This window comes from Macrobrachium nipponense, chromosome 19, assembly GCF_015104395.2.
Source record: "Macrobrachium nipponense isolate FS-2020 chromosome 19, ASM1510439v2, whole genome shotgun sequence".
Taxonomy (NCBI): Eukaryota; Metazoa; Arthropoda; class Malacostraca; order Decapoda; family Palaemonidae; genus Macrobrachium; species Macrobrachium nipponense.
The window spans coordinates 40,648,716-40,667,138 of NC_061088.1; the positions used below are offsets into that span (position 1 = coordinate 40,648,716).

The following is an 18,423-nucleotide window of genomic DNA, read 5'->3' on the forward strand; positions in this document are numbered from 1 at the left end:
ACCAGAGAAATAGAGCACCCTAATTGGAACTTAGATGTGGTCCTAAAGTACTTAATGACCTCAAAATTCGAACCTCCCTGTAAGGCTAACGTTCAGAGAACCTGACAAGGAAGTCTTTATTCTTGGTCGCGCTGGCTTCAGCGAAAAGAGTAAGCGAACTACAAGCCTTAGAACATAATGTTGGCTTTAGGAACGACTCGGCGTTCTGTTCCTTCAAACCAATGTTTTTGGCGAAGAATGAGAACCCTTCGAAACCTTGGCCTCGAACATTCGAAGTAAAAGGACTTTCTTCGCTTGTAGGAACAGAGCTAGAAAGGGCTCTGTGCCCAGTGAGAAGCCTTAAGTTCTACATAGAAAGGAACAACGAACTACAGGGGAGTAAGGAAAGTTTATGGTGCTCAGTGAGAGATCCCAGAAGGCAGATCTCTAAAAATGCTCAGGCGTTCTTCATCAGAGACGTAATCAAGGAAGCCCATTTACAGTGTAAAGAAGAACAACTGGACCTCCTTAGAGTTAAAGCTCACGAGGTAAGAGCAGTCGCTACCTCTTTGGCGTTCCACAAGAACTTGTCTATACAGACTCTAGTGGAGTCGACCTTTTGGAGATGCAATTCGGTCTTTTGCAGCTCATTACTTGAGAGACATTCAAGTGACGTACGACAAGTGCTTTACTCTAGGAGCGTACGTATCTGCGGATTCGTTGCTGGGACAGGGAGCTGAACCCAATCCTTTTTAGTTTATTAAGTTAGGGTTTTTAATGGTGTTTGGTGCATTTTTTGGTCGATTGAAAGAGGGTGCAGGAGTTGACGCCCTTTCAAATCGTAGTGCTAACATGTTAGTGTGGTCAGGTGATCGGGATTGGTCGTTATGCTCTTGTGTTGTCTTAAATACCTAAAGCTCTATCATGTAAGAGGGGATTAGCCCCCGTTGGTATGATACAGGTCAAGGTTCTGCCATGTAAGTGGGTCAGCCCCCATTGGTACGATCCAAGAAAAGGCTCTACCATGTAAGCGGGTAAGCCCCCATTGGTATGATCCGAAAGGGTTTATCAGTCGCAGGTCTCATCCTCTCTGTTAACTCTGATAGGCAAGCAGACTCATAGACAGTATCAATGAAAGTCTTCTTCCATATCAGGTAGGAACCAAGGGGGGTTGTTTTTGTTAATATACCTACAACATATGTTGTTTTCCCTGTTTTTATAATAAAAAAAGTAATCAGTACGTAACTGTCTCTTGCCCTCCACCAAGGGTGTCAATCAGCTAAGTATATATCTGCCGGGGAAGTTGCATGTACAAAAATGATATTGTTTAGTATACAATAAAGTTTTGTACATACTTACGCCGGCAGATATATACGATTAAGGGCCCCTCCCAGCCTCCCTCAGGAGACAGGTGGAATAGAAAAATTCTGGTTAGAAAACGGGAACGGTTCCTATTCCCGCCACCCAGCGGCGGGAGTGGGCTGGTCACCTGACCTACCTGTCGCGTGTGCCGCGAGTTTTGAATTCTGTCGGGACGTCGGAGACTATAGCTAAGATATATCTGCCGGGTAAGTATGTACAAAACTTTATTGTATACTAACAATATCATTTTTCCCAACTATACAAACCTGGGGTCCTTTACACTAATTGTCCACCTCATGCCACACCTCAATCTGCTATCTTGGTTTAAAGCAAATTAGAAATGTTTATGTCCCTCCCAATTACCAGACAGGTAGTTAACTATCGAACCACCTTGTTTGAAAGATTTCACCGGCCATGTCCAGCCTATACCTTTAAGTAATTCCAGTTCCAATTGTAAAGGACGTCAGGTTTGTATAGTTAGGGAAAATGCCATTTACTTTCAAACATTGTGATTTTTCCTTAACTATACAAACCTGAGGTCCTTTACACTAATGCCCACCTCATGCCACCCCTCAATCTGAAACCTGGGCCAAAAGGCAAAGTGGAATGAGACCTGCTTACTAGATAGTAGTTACTGCCTAACCATCTTGTTCAAGAGTTTTAATGGCCATATTCCATATTCGCTGTAAGCAATTCCTATTGTAAGGACCTCAGGTTTGTATAGTTAGGAAAAATATAATTTACTTTTAATAATTTTGATTTTTGGCATTTGTTTTTATTTGTGTTTTTCATGAAATTATTTTAGCTAGTCATCACAAAAGAAGCAAGTTTTATTATTTCAAAGAATGATCCAATCCAGTGAGATGTAGTAGGATTTAATAGGTTCTTTTTATTTTTGTTAATAAATTTGTGTTACTGATGTCTGTATTTAATTGCATATTTATTTTGCAGGATAACTATTTTCCCAACTGTAAATAGAAATTGGACACAATTGCCTCCAAGGAAAAAGTGTGAGACCCTTGAGCACATTGGTGTTTCATGGTTTATGGCACAAAACCATTCATGAGATATCTGTGAGTTGACTGCTGAGTATTTGTTTTTGTTTTCAGTAATTCTCCAATCATAATTTTTTATTATCCAAAAGGCATCATATTGAAAGATTAATTTGTATTTGTTCTTACACATTATATTATAATAATAATAAATGTTATTTTCAGCTTAAGGCTATATACAGGCTATAGACAATAACATACACAATCTAGATACGTAATATGACATGATAAAAACTGATTAATTAGCAATACGTATCCACAATGTTATTGAACTTGTTGAAGTAGTATAAAAGATGATACATAATCAAAACAATGGTAATAACAATAATAATATGTATTGAGAATAGTTAAAAAAACATTAAAGGTTATAACAATTAGAGAGTAGATTGTATGTAATTAAATTCCACTTAGCGACCTTAGTAGCAAAATTAAGGGATTTTGATGGAGGAAAAATCTATTTTTGGGTGAGGAGCCGTGTCGCCCGGTGAAATGTCTCGTTAGCCATTTCTAATATATAAAACTAATGCTAAATATACTAGAGAATAAACCAAAGGGACTGACTGAGGTTACTACCCTCAGGCGAGCACTTTTGTAAAATAAAAATGTCGTGTATAAACCAGGGGCGAGTAATACAGCCACGTTTCCTTCAACCCCACAGAACGATCCTCGTCAACAATCCCCAACATACGAAGGGTTGCCGTTATACAGGCCGCCTCCCGCAACCAACACCCTCCTCCCGAGCGCCATCTACAACATCTAGAGTTAGCAACCCTCAGTTGTTCCGATACGTAATACAAACCATCGGTCCTTTAACAATAGGAAGTAGCTAGCGGCAGCTGGAACGGTCGTAAGCTTCGAACAAGGGGAGAACGGTAGTTAACTGCTTGTCCGATCGTCGCGCAGCACCGCGCGACTGGAGGTAAAAACAAATTCACTTTTGCTTTCCGGCCCGTGTGGAGGATAGGACGTGCTCGTCATCGGCTCTGCCCGCTTGTTCGTTTGCTTTTGAGTATCAGCCCTCTTTTTCCTAGTGTAATTGAGAGTATATGATTGTAAGTACATTTAAATTTCTTTTTTCATTGCAATAATGAGTGATCAAGAAATGGAGATTTCGCCGCGCCCCCCAGTCGCCCGTAGAGTGTGTCCCGGGCTGGAGGGGCGTAAATGCGGCGGATTCAGATCATTTGTGGAGGTGGATCCACACGAAGTTTGTACTCGGTGTCGGGGGCGAGAATGCTCCCGCACTGAGCCATGTGTAACATGTATGAATTGGTCCGAGGCGCAGTGGGTTCTGTACGAGGGCAGGAAGAAGACTTTAGGCCGCCAAAGAAGTCATCGGAAAGCTCCAGTGACTCCTTTGGTAACGGACACTTCGTCTTCTTTCCTGCCCCCGGCCAGCCCCCACGTTTCGCGCCTTCCCCTGCGGGGGGGGGTAGCGGAGTCCTTCTCCTCTCTCGATCCGTCGAGTGTGGAGGAGGGCGCCCGCTACCCGGACGTCCAGTTGTATTCGGGGTCTTCCGTCCGCTCTGGGTGGGGTTCTTCTCCCCCAGGCGTGAGGAAACCCCTCTGACTAACCCGACCGTTGCTTCCGCAGGTGTGCATCAGCGAAGGACGACCTGACAGGTGTGGGAGTCGCTGGGACTGCAGGGATGCCTAGTATCCAGGGGTTGATTCAGCGGTTGGCGGGGTCGGCAGTGGTCACTCATGGTACGGTAACCACTACCACTACCACCATATCTACACCAGCGTATGAACATGCCACCGCACTTGGTGTATACACCACATGTAATGACGGTGACAATCCCACGGCTGCAATAACTACAAACCTATTACTGCCGTACCAAAGAGGACGGTGCCACCGCCACCTGGGTTCTTTGTGTTGCCGACCCCGGACTTCCGCTGCCCACCCCAAGAGTATCCCCCTGGACCTGCCGACAGTGCCGAGAATGACGGTAGCTGCCGACAGGACGCCTGGCTCCTGTGGTTTCCTGCCTTGTGCCTGCCGTACCTGTTGCTGTCCCTGTGCTCCTTCCCTTTCAGATAATGTGCATGCTGTGTTCCTGCTGTTCTGCTGTTCCTGGACCTGTTCCTGTCGTTCCTGCTGTTGGTGTGCTGTCACAGTCTCAGGTCTTTCGGACAGGTGCAGTCAGGGCCCTGTTGCTTCGGCAACTGCCCCGGCTCCCTCCTGGATGGAAGACCTGACGTCTGTCCTGCGGAGCCTGGCGAAGAAGAAGAGGAAGAAGAAGGAAGGTGTCGTCGTCGTTTCGCGTCGTCTTCTTCGTCGTCTGCTGCCTCCTCTTCCCCTTCAACTTCTAAGGCTAAACAGCCGAAGAAGAAGAAGGCTGCCTCCTCCCCCCCTAAGAAGACTCCTTCGGGATCTTCTAAGGGCCCGTCTCGCTCAGGCGAGTGGGGAGCTCTTCTGCTGGTCCTCCTGTTCCTTCGGAACGGGGCCCGTCTCTTCCTCTGCAAAGAAGAAGACGACGGGGAACCAGAAGGTGTACCAGCCTCGGCTGGTACGTCCTCACCTGGTGTTAGCGGTCCTGCCGCTAAACCAGGTTCCGTCTCGGCCGCTTCTCGTTCGCGAGAAGTACCGAGTGGACGCTCTTCCACGAGACCGTCCAGCCAAAGTCTTGACGTCCGAGCTCGCTCGCCGTCAAGACAGCGGCGCGGAGCAGAAGACTGGCGAGAGTCGTGCACACGACTCTCGCCAGGCCAGTGGACGCTCTCGCAGCGACCAACTGGCTGCTCGGGTTGACGTGGACGGTCGCTGACCAGCCACGGGTTGAGGCGAGGAAGGGGTCCCCGCGGCCCGTCGGTACCAGCCACGGCTGGTACCAGCGGCTCGACGCGCCGAGAGGACGCTGGCCGGTCTCGCCGCGACAGAGAGCCTAGCAGGTCACCTGACCGCCGCTCCCATAGGGACCGGGCGGAGACGGTAACCCAGCAACAGCTCGCCTGACGCTAGAGATCAGCGTCGACGTTCTCAGCCGAGCCTCGCCCCAGGCGAGCGGCAAGGCTAGGCCTGCTGCTCGATCGCCACCGCGGGTTGACGATCAGCAGCAGCCCTCCACGCACGCTGGTCCTGCCAGCGAGCGAGGGGGGAGCGTCAGGTCTGCCTCTCCGTACCTTCAACCTCCTCGGGCTACACCGGGAGGAGCGAGGTACCGAGGAGTGATCACGAGAGGTGCGCCGCTCGCGATCCCGCTATGACGCGTATGGCTCAGGCACGGTTTTAGGACCGACCAGAACATACGCGCAAGTAGTTGGAGGTGACCGTCAGGGGTCTGCCGCTGTTCCTCCTTCTGAAGGAGGAGTATCACGGATCTGTTCTTGCTGGAGGGACTGGACGGTCCTACTCCACAAGACGCAGTCACTCCCGAGATACAGAGGAACTTTGCAGAGGTCATTAAGCTGATTCGTCAGCATAATGACCTTGCGGAAGGATCGCCGCTACCACCGGCAGAGCCCACGTCCCGGCTCGAGTCATTTTGGGGTCCCAAGAGGGAACCCAAAATGATGGTGGGGTTACCGCGATCAGAGCTTGCAGACTCAGTCCTGGATCAAGTTGAGAATCTCGTCTCAGGACGGGAGGATTCGCTGAAATCGGACGGTCTTCTAAGCTGCTTCCTCCCCCTCTACAGCGTCAGAGGCGATTCTACGTGCCTTCGGAAGACCGATACTGCCGAAACAGGTTAAACCGGAGTTAGCGAGGCTGACTCCAGGTGTGTCCCTGCAGCAGCTCCTGTCGGAGAAACCTCTGGTTCTCAGCAGCAGGAGGCACTTGCCCTGGAATCTACCGCTATGGCAGCGTTCCAGGCAGTCTCTTGGTTGGATTTGTGGTCCCTCACAATATCCAAAGTAGCGCCGGCTCTGGGAGTTCTGCTCTCGAAGACGACGCTTCTTTCAGGAGACTGTGCCAGTCTGGAGGAAGAGCGATCTCTTACCTCGCCCATCAGACTGCTAACCTGTGGGGCCAACTTGGTTCTTCGACGTAGGGACGCAGTCCTTACCCGAGTGACCAAGGGGGCCGGGCGTGAGGCGGCAACTCGGCTTCGTAATGGACCAATTAGGAGTTCCCCAGCTCTCTTTCCCGAGAGAGGTGGACGCTGCGGTGGAAAGGCGGCGCACTGATGACAGTGACCGCTTAGTTCACCAGGCAGTCTCGAAGGTTACTGGGCAATCTCGAGCGACTGCGGCCAAGCCAAAGAGCTTGGCTAGCGCTTCCACGGCGGCGAAGACGGTTGCACCGTCCAAGCCCCGTGTGAAGACTCCTGCTGTTTCGACGTCTGCTAAAGGAGGCCGTAATCAGCCCTCCTCCCAACCCTCCTTTCCCCGAGGAGGTGGTGGGAAGAAGTCGAAACGAGGAGGGAAACGCTAGGGACGGCGTTCCCCCTCACCTGCTGCCGGAAGTGGGGGGGTGCCTGGCGAGCCATTGGGCGACTTGGCAGCGCTACGGCGCCGAGAAACTGGATAGTAGACGTCCTTCGGCGGAGGGATATCTACTACCCTTCGAGTCTCGGCCCCCCCCTCATCTCCAAACGGTCCATCTACAGACCTATGTCCGGGGATCATCAAAGGACAACGCTCTTCGACAGGAGATCAAGACCATGCTGGCGAAACGAGCTGTTAGAAATCGTGGAGGACAGTCACCGGGCTTTTAACAGCCGCCTCTTCCTAGTGGAGAAGGCATCGGGGGGCTGGCGTCCGGTGATAGACCTCTCTCCCCTGAACCGCTTCGTTCGCACGACGCGGTTCACGATGGAGTCGGCACGCTCGGTGCTCGACTCGATCAGGGGGAACGATTTCATGCTTTCAGTGGACTTGAAGGATGCGTATTTTCAAATACCCATACCATCAGTCCCTCCTCCAGAAAGTACCTCCGCTTCATCTTCGACGGGACGGTGTACAATTCAGGGCTTCACTTTGTTTTTTCGGTCTCTCAATCCGCCCCACAGGTGTTCACGTGAGTGTTCACTCTGGTGTCAGCTTGGGCCCATTCGCACGGGATACGTCTTCTGAGGTATCTCGACGATTGGCTAGTCCTGGCGAGCTCCCGCTCGCAGTTGCTACAGGACAGAGATCGACTCCTCAAGTTTTGTCGCGATCTGGGGATCGTGATAAACTACGAGAAGTCCGATCTCGAACCCAAGCAGAAGATGAAGTACCTGGGTATGCTGATAGACACGGTAGCAGGGCAGGTCTTTCCCGCAGACTTGCGTATCAGCAAATTCAGGGAGGCAGCCGGCCGGTTCCTGTCTCGGCAGGAACAGGCAGCACAGCAATGGCAAGTCGTGATCGGCCATCTGTCGTCACTCGAGAAGTTAGTTCCTCACGGGCGTCTTCACCTGCGGTCTCTCCAGTGGAGGCTAAGGGAGAGTTGGTCTCAGGCCAAGGATCCTCCTTACTTTCCCGTGGCTCTCACGGACAAGGTGAGGCAGGACCTAGCCTGGTGGCTCGACGACAAGAATCTCTTAAGAGGAGTGCCCATACGCACCCCCCCTCTCCGGAGATGCTTCTGTTCTCAGACGCATCGACCGAGGGATGGGGCGCACACCTGGAGGAGTTGCTGGCTGCAGGTGTGTGGGACCATCACGAAAAGCACCTTCACATCAATGTCCTGGAACTCAAGGCGGCGTTTCAACGCTCTCCGAGAATTTCAGGACCGCTTGGTGGGACACTCAGTGGTGTTGATGTGCGACAACACCACAGTAGTGGCATATTGTCAACAAGCAGGGGGGGCTAGTGTCTCTTCCGCTCCATCAATTGACGGTGCAGGTGCACGAGTGGGCCACGGCTCACTCGATAGAGCTGTCAGCACGCTACATTCCAGGCAAGAGGAATGTAGTAGCGGACAAGCTCAGCCGTCGGGATCAGGTGATAGGGACCGAATGGTCTCTACACCAAGACGTGGCGGAAAGGCTCTTCAACCTGTGGGGGCGACCGGTCGTAGACCTGTTCGCCACCCGGCACACAGAAAACTTCAGGTTTTCTTTTTCAGCCGTGCCGGACCCATGGGCAGCTGCAGAGGACGCTCTCCAACACCCCTGGGACAACCTCTTCGCCTACGCCTTTTCCTCCCTTCTGTCTGATTCGGAAAGTGATCAGTCGAGCGCTGGTCACTCTCCCTATTCTCAAGAATGATCCTGGTGGCTCCCAAACGGCCTCAAGCCGTTTGGTTATCCGGACCTGCTGGCTTCTTCTTGCGGACGCACCGAGAGAGTACCCAATTGGCACAACCTTCTAGCCCAGCCACACGTAGAACGGTACACCAAGCAGTCCAGTCCCTTCAACTTCACGGCTGGCTGTTATCCACCATCTCTTGCGAACGAGAGGCTTTTCTCGTAGCACAGCAACAGAGATGGCTGGACACGTCCGACAGTCCTCTGCAGCTGTGTACCAGGGGAAGTGGGCCGTCTTCTGTGTTGGTGTCGTAGACAGGGTCTGTCTCCTCTCAGAGCACTCTTCAGCAGGGTAGCGGATTTCCCTCGTGTTCTTCGCCGAGAGAAGCTCCTCTCAGTACCCACAGTTAAAGGATATAGAGCAGCACTGCGCTCGTCCTAAAACTGAGGGGACTGGACATCTCGAACTCGTTCGAGATTTCCTTGCTAATGAGGAGCTTCGAAAGGTCTTGCCCACCCAGGGAACTCAGGGCCCCACCCCCTGCGTGGGATGTGACTCTCTCCGTCCTTAGGAGTTTGACTCGAGACCCTTCGAGCCACTCCGAGTCGTCAGTACAGGGATCTGACCCCTCAAGACCCTCTTTCTTGCTGGCCCCTGGCATCGGCGAAGAGAGTAGGGAAAAACTACCAATGGTCTTTCTTATGATGTTAAAAACACACCAGAGGCTGGGGATCGTGACGCTCGATTTCGTCCCGAACTTCGTAGCCAAGACTCAGAATCCGTCGATCCCTGACGACAGGTTCGAGTTTCTTTCAACGATCCCTCCCTTCTGGACTTCACGATAACGATGCGGATAGATACTGCTTTGTCCTGTGAGGGGCGCTACGGCGCTATCTGAAGAGAACCTCGAACACCTCAGGCCTGAGGTGTCGACGCCTCTTCGTTAGCACTGGGGTTACCAAGAAAGAAGTTTCCAAGACACGCTTTTTTCTGGCTGCGTGAGGTGATCAGGAGAGCGTACGAGGCTGATGGTAGCGACGACATCCGTACGCTCCGACCGAGAGCCCACGAAGTCAGAGGTATCGGACCCTCCTTAGCGTTCCGTAAGAACTTCTCCGTGGCGCAGGTCCGAAGGCAGGTGTCTGGGCCAACCAGACCACCTTCACGTCCTTTCTACCTTCGGGATATTGCCCACAAGTCCTTGGATACTTTTCCTTGGGACCTGTGGTGGCTGCTAACACGTGTAAGCTTACCCAGCACCCGAGCAGGCAGAACAGCATCGATTCCTGGTATGACTGGGAGAATGAATGTGCGAATGAGAGAGTGACTGGCTTCTCTTCACATCTTTCTCTATCCTACCTGTGGGCAGAGGGATAACGGTCGTTACCACGATGGAAGGGAGTCAGATGCAGGTAAGCTACTCAACCGGAGCTCCATCCTATCTCTTTAAACTAGAGATAGGAGTGTATATCCACCACTTTCTCCAACAAGGGGAGGAAGTGGATGCCTACATGAGACAAACCCATTCTTTATATTTGCTCATGTACAGGAAAAAGTTTCTACAATGCTGGTACGAAGAGAGCGCTTGCTCTCTTAGTATCCGGCCCAGAGGTCTGACCATTGATCCTGCGGTGCACACCCCGATCAATCGGACAGGAGGCTTGGATCCCTCCCCCCTCGCTCTTACGACCAGGGAGGCATTCCCAGGGATGGACGAACACCGTCCTGTTCCATCTAAAAGACTCAGATTCCTCCCACAAGAAGTGAGTCTTCCTATTGTTAAAGGACCGATGGTTTGTATTACGTATCGGAACAAATGACAATTTGTCGAAAATTGCATTTTTCCTAACTATACAAACCTGAGGTCCTTTACATATAGTCCCTCCTCATGCCACCCCTCACTGCGTATTTTGCATGGGCCAAAAGCAAAAGTGATTTGTTTGCCGCGCGACGATCGGACAAGCAGTTAACTACCGTTCTCCCCTTGTTCGAAGCTTACGACCGTTCCAGCTGCCGCTAGCTACTTCCTATTGTTAAAGGACCTCAGGTTTGTATAGTTAGGAAAAATGCAATTTTCGACAAATTGTCATCTTGTACCACCACCGGGTGGGAGATCAAGATATTACTAAAGGGTGGGTTCACCGGGCGACATGGCTCCTCACCCAAAAATAGATTTTTCCTCCGTCAAAATCCCTTTTTTGGGCTCAAGCCGTGTCACCGGTGAAATCGTACCAGAGAAATGGGGCAAGCTGAAAAATAAAGAAAATACTGTAACAAGTAAGGAGAACTAAACCATTTAAATATAAAAAAGAATTTTAATATATATAAACCCCAATATACAAAAAACTTGTATTGTTAACCAAAGACCTTTCTCAACTTAACAAAATGAGAGAATTCAAAAATGAATTTATGTACAGCTACAGGAGGAGTTCACCTGTAAAGTCTAAAGGTAATACAAAATTATAACAATACAGCAGTACTTGGTACCAAAGGATCTCTTAAAACAAGCTAATACAAAACTCCCCACCCGTGCCTGTTGAAGGCCCGAGGGAGAGGAAAGCAGTGTTGGAACAACTAGGTGAGGCAGGCAAGTGGGAAATAAAAAAGGAGGTGTCAAAGAAAGAGGAAGTTAAGAGTTTTCAGGAACTACAATACTTCCTGCAGCCACGGCAGGGAACTTAAGTGCATTAAGAGATTTAAGGTAGTGGCGTTTGAAAACTGTCGAAGATTTCCACCCAGTGTACTTTTTCAAACCTTCAAAATTCATATGCTGTGTTCCTGACTCTTTTTATTGCCCTTTTCTGGAGTAGTTCCTGAGTGAAAGCTACTAGATCTGGTGTCCGGTCTTGAAAAAACTTGTATGGGGGAGGTGGTCCCTTCTTCCACCTCCATCCCAGACCTTTTGATATGACACTGTGTGCCCAGGTGTTGAATGTCCACCTGTGCTTGAATAGAGCTAATCTCCCACCTACCTTGGCTGTCTCATTGGTTGGCAGCTGGTCTTGAACCTCTACCTCCTCTGTAGGGTCTGGCTCTTGCGAGCCTTCCCCCTCCTCCGCCGACCCGTTCTGGAGGTCCACCACGTCCTCTAGTTCCTCTAGGAGCATACCTTCTGAAAGGAAGTATGAGCCTCATAAGTCTGGTTGTAGGCCGGTGATGGAAGTAAGGGTTGATTAGACTGTGGTGCTGGTGTCTGTACCCACATGTATGATTGTTGTGGCGGAGGCATGGAAGTGGAAGGTTGGTTCACCGCAGGAGATCTTTGAAACCTTCTCTGTTGAAACTTCTTTGGCTTCTTGGCCTTCTGACCGCCTGCCGGGGAAGGATCTGCTGGACGCTTGAACTTAAGAGCCCATCTGGTTGCCAGTGATTGATTGGCTCTCACTGCCTCTTGAGTAACCTGAGCTACTAAATCCTCTGGAAAGAGGAAAGGTCCCCATATTGAAGATCTAATGAGCTTATTAGGCTCAGTCTTGATTGTTGCTGGTCTTAGGACAAACTTCCGGCAGGCTCTTCGAGCCACAGCGAAATCAAACAAGTCGTGTTGAAATGTGCCTAACAATGACTTGGTAAGGACCTGAAATTCCGGGGCAGTCGGATAGGTGGAAGCAATCATCTCCGCAGAAGTGACTGAGTTGAAGGGACCGACTCAGCCTACACCTTGCTTCAAACTCGGCCTTAATGAGATGCTCAGGTAGTTAAGGAGTCTCTCATTAAATTGTGTCGAAGCACAATCTGTTTTCCAACTTCCCTTTCTGGAAACGTTTCCGGAGTTTGATGCAGTATGTAGGATCTTCGGGCACCAACAAAGACGTCAAGTCTGTCTCCTTCAATTGTGGAAGAGGCTTGTCTTCTTCCGCAGCTTTCAGGGTCAGCTCGGCGATCTTCGTGGTGCAAGGCAGCGGGTAATCTTTTGGGATAATGAATAAAGTGGTGTATTTCCCTTTAAATGGAGTGATCTTAGTGTTGACACACTCCATCTCCTTCATAATCCTAAGCCAAGCTGACTGAGCCGCTTCTCTTGGAAAGATAAGAGTCTCAGCCGGAACCTTATCTTCCCTTACAAGAGCTTCCTTAGTAACAACCTTGCATAGCCTAAGAAAGGAGATTGCAAATCCTGTTCGGGTTGACAAAAACTCAAAGTCTTCTAACGGGCGTGTCCCGCACCCTTCGATAGTGAGCTTACCATCACGCAAAACAGCTCCAAAAGCTAAACGCCACGGATTGCCTGCTTCAAAGGGAGGTAGATTGGCCGCATTAGGCAAGAATCGACAAAAGCTGTGGGTTTCCACCTGTCGAGCCATCATTAACTGATGTTGGCTCACTATCCCTGACAGCTCTGATACTGACTGGTCCGTACGAGACATGTGCGATTCCAGTTTGCCTGAAAGAGCTGCCATCCCTAGCTACTTGAGAGGAAACTTCTTGACTAACTTTCTGTATTAGAAGGGAAGTCAGAACCTCTAAGTTAGCCGGCACTTCCCCTGATGTAGACGGGAACGTCAGGTGACGGAATTGGCGCCGGACTAAGGATAGCAGCAGCTATCGGGGGTAGAAGAAGCCGGTGAAGGAGCAGGAGAAGGAGTAGCAAGCTTCTCCTTAGTCCTACGTGAGGACTTGTCCTTGCTGCCGCTTCGGCTAGATCTACTCTTAGAGTTGTAGTCCGCGGCAGAAGGGGCCGAGGTGCCGGACTTCACTTTCGCAGGCAGCTGTTTAGTCTTCACGGTCTTCACCTTAGGCCGAACAGACGCTGCCTTAATTATATCAACGTTCCCAAAACCCTCGAACCCTGGCGGAGTACGAGAGGGGACACGAGAAGCGACTGGAGAAGGAGTAAGAGAAGGAAAAGGAGGGAAGTCAGAGGAGGAGATTGAAGGAGAAGGACTAGCTACTGCCTCACCTACCTGCTCCGTCTGCATCGGCTCAGACGATAAGTGCAAGCCGCCGACTTCCGCTACTACTTCTGCCTCGGGTCCCTCTAAAGGTTCTAAACTATGGTATTCTTTCGGTTATTTATATCTTGAAGATATGGCGCCGTGCGAACTGTTCCTTCACCGCTAACAGCCGAAGTCTTCGAATTAGGGTAGATGACGGAAGCGCATCCCGGGAAAGAATATAGGGCCTAGCTTTCCCTACATTTCTTCCAAAGCCACCTACCCAAATCTTCAAGGTGGCGAGTGCCGTATCTTTCACCTCTTTAGGGGCCTGGAAGAGAATCCTTGATCAGACGCAGGTAAAAATATTTCAGATGTATAGCAAACCATTCATCTAAATACAAAACAGAGAACAGTAAGCACAGATTATATGTCTACTTACGAGTCATCAGTGATCTGTGCGTAGAGGTCATAGCAGACCTGGCATCTCTCATAATGCCAGACTGTCTCTTGCAAAACTTGTACTGCACATGCCGCGTGAGTGCGACACTCTACATGTCCGCACGGCTGTTGGAGCATAGCGGAACAGCCCACTTCAGCACACTGTAACATCTGTAAGAGATATTTACATATGAGTATTCCACCACAATCATCGGTGTTAAACTATAACAGTAATTTTCCAGGGGTACCCCCCGGAAAATTTTGGATGATATAAATTTACAATTTTCTTGAGAATCCTCACTCTCCCTCCACTCAAATTCCGGCGTCGCCGGAATGAGAGGCTAACAAAAATAGTCAGGAGGGAAGGAAACTCGGAAAACACATACAATATCTCTTAAAACGTCAGTGTGCCTCTACTAAAATAGTAATCCGGCATCGCCGGACACAGGAATTTCTTAATAAAGAGGACATGGGTAAAAGATAAACACAATAAATGAACCACCGTTATTTCCGGACGATATCCGGGTCCGTTTTTCAGGACCTGCCAACGTCTAGAAAAAAAAACGGTATAAAACAAAATGAAATAATTATAAAACATGCTAAACAATATAAATTTCATCATCCTAACGGTATCCGGGCCTATATTAATAGACCTACCACCGACCGGATAAAATTACTACAGTTAGAGCTAAAGATAAATGAATGTTAGAGATGCCAATCCAGCAGGATGGTATCCGGGCCTAGTACTAGACCTACCACGATCCCGAATGAATTAGCAAACAATCGTATACGTAATTCAACCAATTCCCTATGAAATTCAAACGTATCCGGGTCCAGTTCTCCGGACCTACCACGATTTGAACATCAGCAGGAACTTAACGTCAAATTTGATCTATGTATACTATAAAAACATAACTCATTGTGGGGAGAAGACCTACCCTTCCCTGCTGGTATCCCGGAACTACCGGGATACGAAGGAAGGAGCCAGTCACGTTTGAAATGAAACAAACAAAATGAGGGGTCGAACGTGAGGAACTGGTTGTCAAAAACACCAATCTTGTGATCCTTCACGTCTAAATAGAACGGAGAGGGGATGAAAGATGTAAATAGAAAAATAATAGTTTCTCACTCTGCCCCCCCGGAGTCCGGCGGTTGGAGATAAAGAAACGATATTCTATGAAGACAACCAACTCAACTCGAGACCCAAAAGTTAACACTGCAAACGTTCCCCACTTCTCATCCGCCTCCCTTCTAACTGTCTCTCCATCTAAAGATGACTAGTAGGTAATCAGTTCTATGAACTAATATGAAACCTACTCCATCAAACGGCCGCAGGATCTAGCCTAAAAGCAAGCCTATTAGGTTATAATTAAAGATCAGACACTGTTTCCCAACAGCTAACCGACCGTTGATGGAAAGTCAAAAGAGGACAGACTGAAAGAAAGAAGGCGAACAAGAAGTAGCCTACTAGGATAGGCTAGCCTAAATAACCTACGCTAGGTTACTCTAATTAGAACCCCTGTAGCTCTAATATGATTAAATTTTGAATCGCCTGGGATCGAAATCTCAGAGACAAGAGCTAAAAATCCAACATATAGCCTACGCTTAAAAACAGCACAGATATGCCACCACGCGGGGTTCAGAGCGCAACCTAACCTAGGTGCTAGGCCTAAACACGAAAGGTAAAAGGTGAATTTACCTTGCGAAAAAGCTCTAACTAAATGAAAAAAGGGTTTGAATAAATGCTAAATAAAGGAGTACTAGAACTCCCTAAACTTGGAAATCAAAGAGTATCTTCCTTACGTATAAATACATATATATATATATATATATATATAAAAGTATCGAAAATAACGGAACGAATAACACTCGATCCTAGCCATAAGGTTTCGATTATTCTCAAATTTACTCTACCAATGGGAAGACACTCCTCAGAAAACCAAGCGCATAAAGATCATAAATTACAAAATTAGGTAGAAATATCGCCCAAGCGTAAACAACGGCCGCCATGCGGACGAAGACCACGATAACGCAACGTGAAGCGCCAGTAAAGACGAGCTTAAACGTCTTAAAAACGGTGATCTACCACCTAAAAAGTAAATCAAAGCATGTTCTGAGTACTCAACTTAGATGGGACGGAAGCTGCCATCGTTGAATCACAATAAAGCGACAAAAAGTTGAAATCATACACAGATATAAAAATCTCGTGCTACCAGGTCGCTGTGCTAACTTAAGATGTTGTAGATGGCGCTCGGGAGGAGGGTGTTGGTTGCGGGGAGGCGGCCTGTATAACGGCACCTCGTATGGTGGGGATTGTTGACGAGGATCGTTCTGTGGGGTTGAAGGAAACGTGGCTGTATTACTCGCCCCTGGTTTATACACGACATTTTTATTTTACAAAAGTGCTCGCCTGAGGGTAGTAACCTCAGTCAGTCCCTTTGATTTATTCTCTAGTATATTTAGCATTAGTTTTATATATTAGAAATGGCTAACGAGACATTTCACCGGTGACACGGCTTGAGCCCAAAAATACTGATGATAATCACAGTAATAATGAAAGAAAGAAAATACCTGTAATAATGATCATAGCAATTTAAAAATAATGAGATTCTGCAAATGATACTTTGCAAAAACAGAGATTAAGTCATTTAGGGAACAAACCCCTCACTTTCCCATCTTCCCCACAATTTAGATCTTCTTCATGCCTCACTGCTTAGGATGCTTTTTATGAGTGAATTGCTGCTGTTTCGGAGTTGGGTGATCAGACTAGACATTGTTCGCCTTACAATGATTTTTAAATTGTCCAAGTAGTTTTCTGTGAACATCTGTGTGGCGGAGTGGCAGTGAGGCGTGTTTGTGAGGTGTCTCAAAATGTCACTGTGAACAACAGTGATATGTGTCATGGTCTCTCGGGTGTAGTTTGTCCACAGGGAGCACCCATAGATACTGTAGCAATACGAGCAGAAGAGCAGCGTTTTCAAGTCTCAGTGACAGAAGGCAAACCTCCTTGCAATCATGTTGCAAGTCTCAGTGACAGAAGGCAAACCTCCTTGCAATCATGTTGATGGCAAAAGGCAAACCTTGCAATCGTGTAGCCAGTTGCACATACAGTAGTACCTCGAGATACGAAAGGCTCAACTTACGAAAAACTCGAGATACGAGATCAGATATCCCAGTGGTAGATCTGAGAGTCTTTCAGCAACAGGTCACATCCTAGCTGTAGCTCTCCAGGCAATGCTGACTCAGAGACAGTATCAATGAAGTCTTCTGCCTGAACAGGTAAGAACCAAGGTTTTTATATCCTACAACACCAGTTGTTTCCATTCTTTCCTTAATTGTTTAGCTGTCTCTTACCCTCCACCAAGGGTGCCAATCAGCTAAGTATATATCTGACAGGAAAGTTCATGTACAAAAATGATATTGTTAAACTACAATAAAGTTTTGTACATACTTACCTGGCAGATATATACGTCTAATGGCCCGCCCAGCCTCCCCTCAGGAGACAGTTGGAAGAGAAAATCTGACAGGAAAGGGGGATTGGTTCGTATAACCGCCACCCAGTGGCGGGTAAGGTAGACCACCTGACCTACCTGTTGCGTGTGCCGCGAGATTTGAAATTCTGTCGGGAACGTCGGAGACTATAGCTAAGTATATATCTGCCAGGTAAGTATGTACAAAACTTTATTGTAGTTTAACAATATCATTTTTTGTGATTTAATTAGCGATGGCGTCTTCTGATCTTCCTCCTTCTTCAAAGTTGAGTATTCCAATTTGTGTTTTTATACATTCAACTTACCTGTCAGATATATACTTAGCTATAGACTCCGTCGTCCCCGACAGAAATTCGAATTTCGCGGCACACGCTGCAGGTAGGTCAGGTGATCTACCGCCCTGCCGCTGGGTGGCAGGAATAGGAACCATTACCGTTCTAGAACCAGATTTTCTCTGTCGCGGTAGTGTCAACATACGTTGTTGCTACCTCCTGACTTGATTTTCGTTTTTCATCTCCATTGATCTTCTGGGCTGTCTTTTGCAGGGAAGTACTGGGTCTTTGGTTTGGCATACGCTTTTATTAACTTTGTAATGAATTTCGCTTCGAAAATTTCGAAGAATATATTACGTGAAACTACCGAATTTTTCGGTAGACACTCACATAGTTTGCAAGAAAGGGAATTATTAATATTTATTCATTAATATGTGTATTAAGTGTTAGAGGAAATATAAAACTCTAATTTCCTACTTTAGGAAGTCAGAAAAGCATATAAATAGATGCGCTTCCTTTAGAAGCTTTAATAGCTTTTGTGCTAACGAGCAGTTAGAGTTTTAGCAGTACTAGTAGTTGTTGCATCCTCATCACCTTCTTACTCCACAGAAACTACAAATTCATATTTGCAAATTTGAAGATAAATGGATGTAGCTCAAAATGCGAGCTCTTAAAAGGTAAGAAGTGAATATAGTGTTCCCCATTGCAGTGGAGGGTGCGTCTGATCGGCTCTGTCTCGCTCCCAGGTCTAGACCTCTTTCAAGCTCCCAAGCCCAGAGGAGAAGGAAATTCGAAAGCCGTAAGGAGGTTTCAGAGAATCCCCACCGGTCAG

At 48.1% G+C, this 18,423-nt stretch overlaps 1 protein-coding gene across 1 annotated transcript in view; it reads left to right on the plus strand.

Moving 5' to 3' along the window:
• The first annotated feature begins 2,400 nt into the window (after nucleotides 1–2,400).
• The window catches only part of LOC135216671 (uncharacterized), a 180,705-nt gene continuing 164,682 nt past the window's right edge, over nucleotides 2,401–18,423 (plus strand). The window contains exon 1 of the mRNA XM_064252068.1: nucleotides 2,401–2,414. The gene's annotated coding sequence lies outside the window, so the exon portion shown is untranslated. The remainder of the gene's footprint in view (nucleotides 2,415–18,423) is intronic.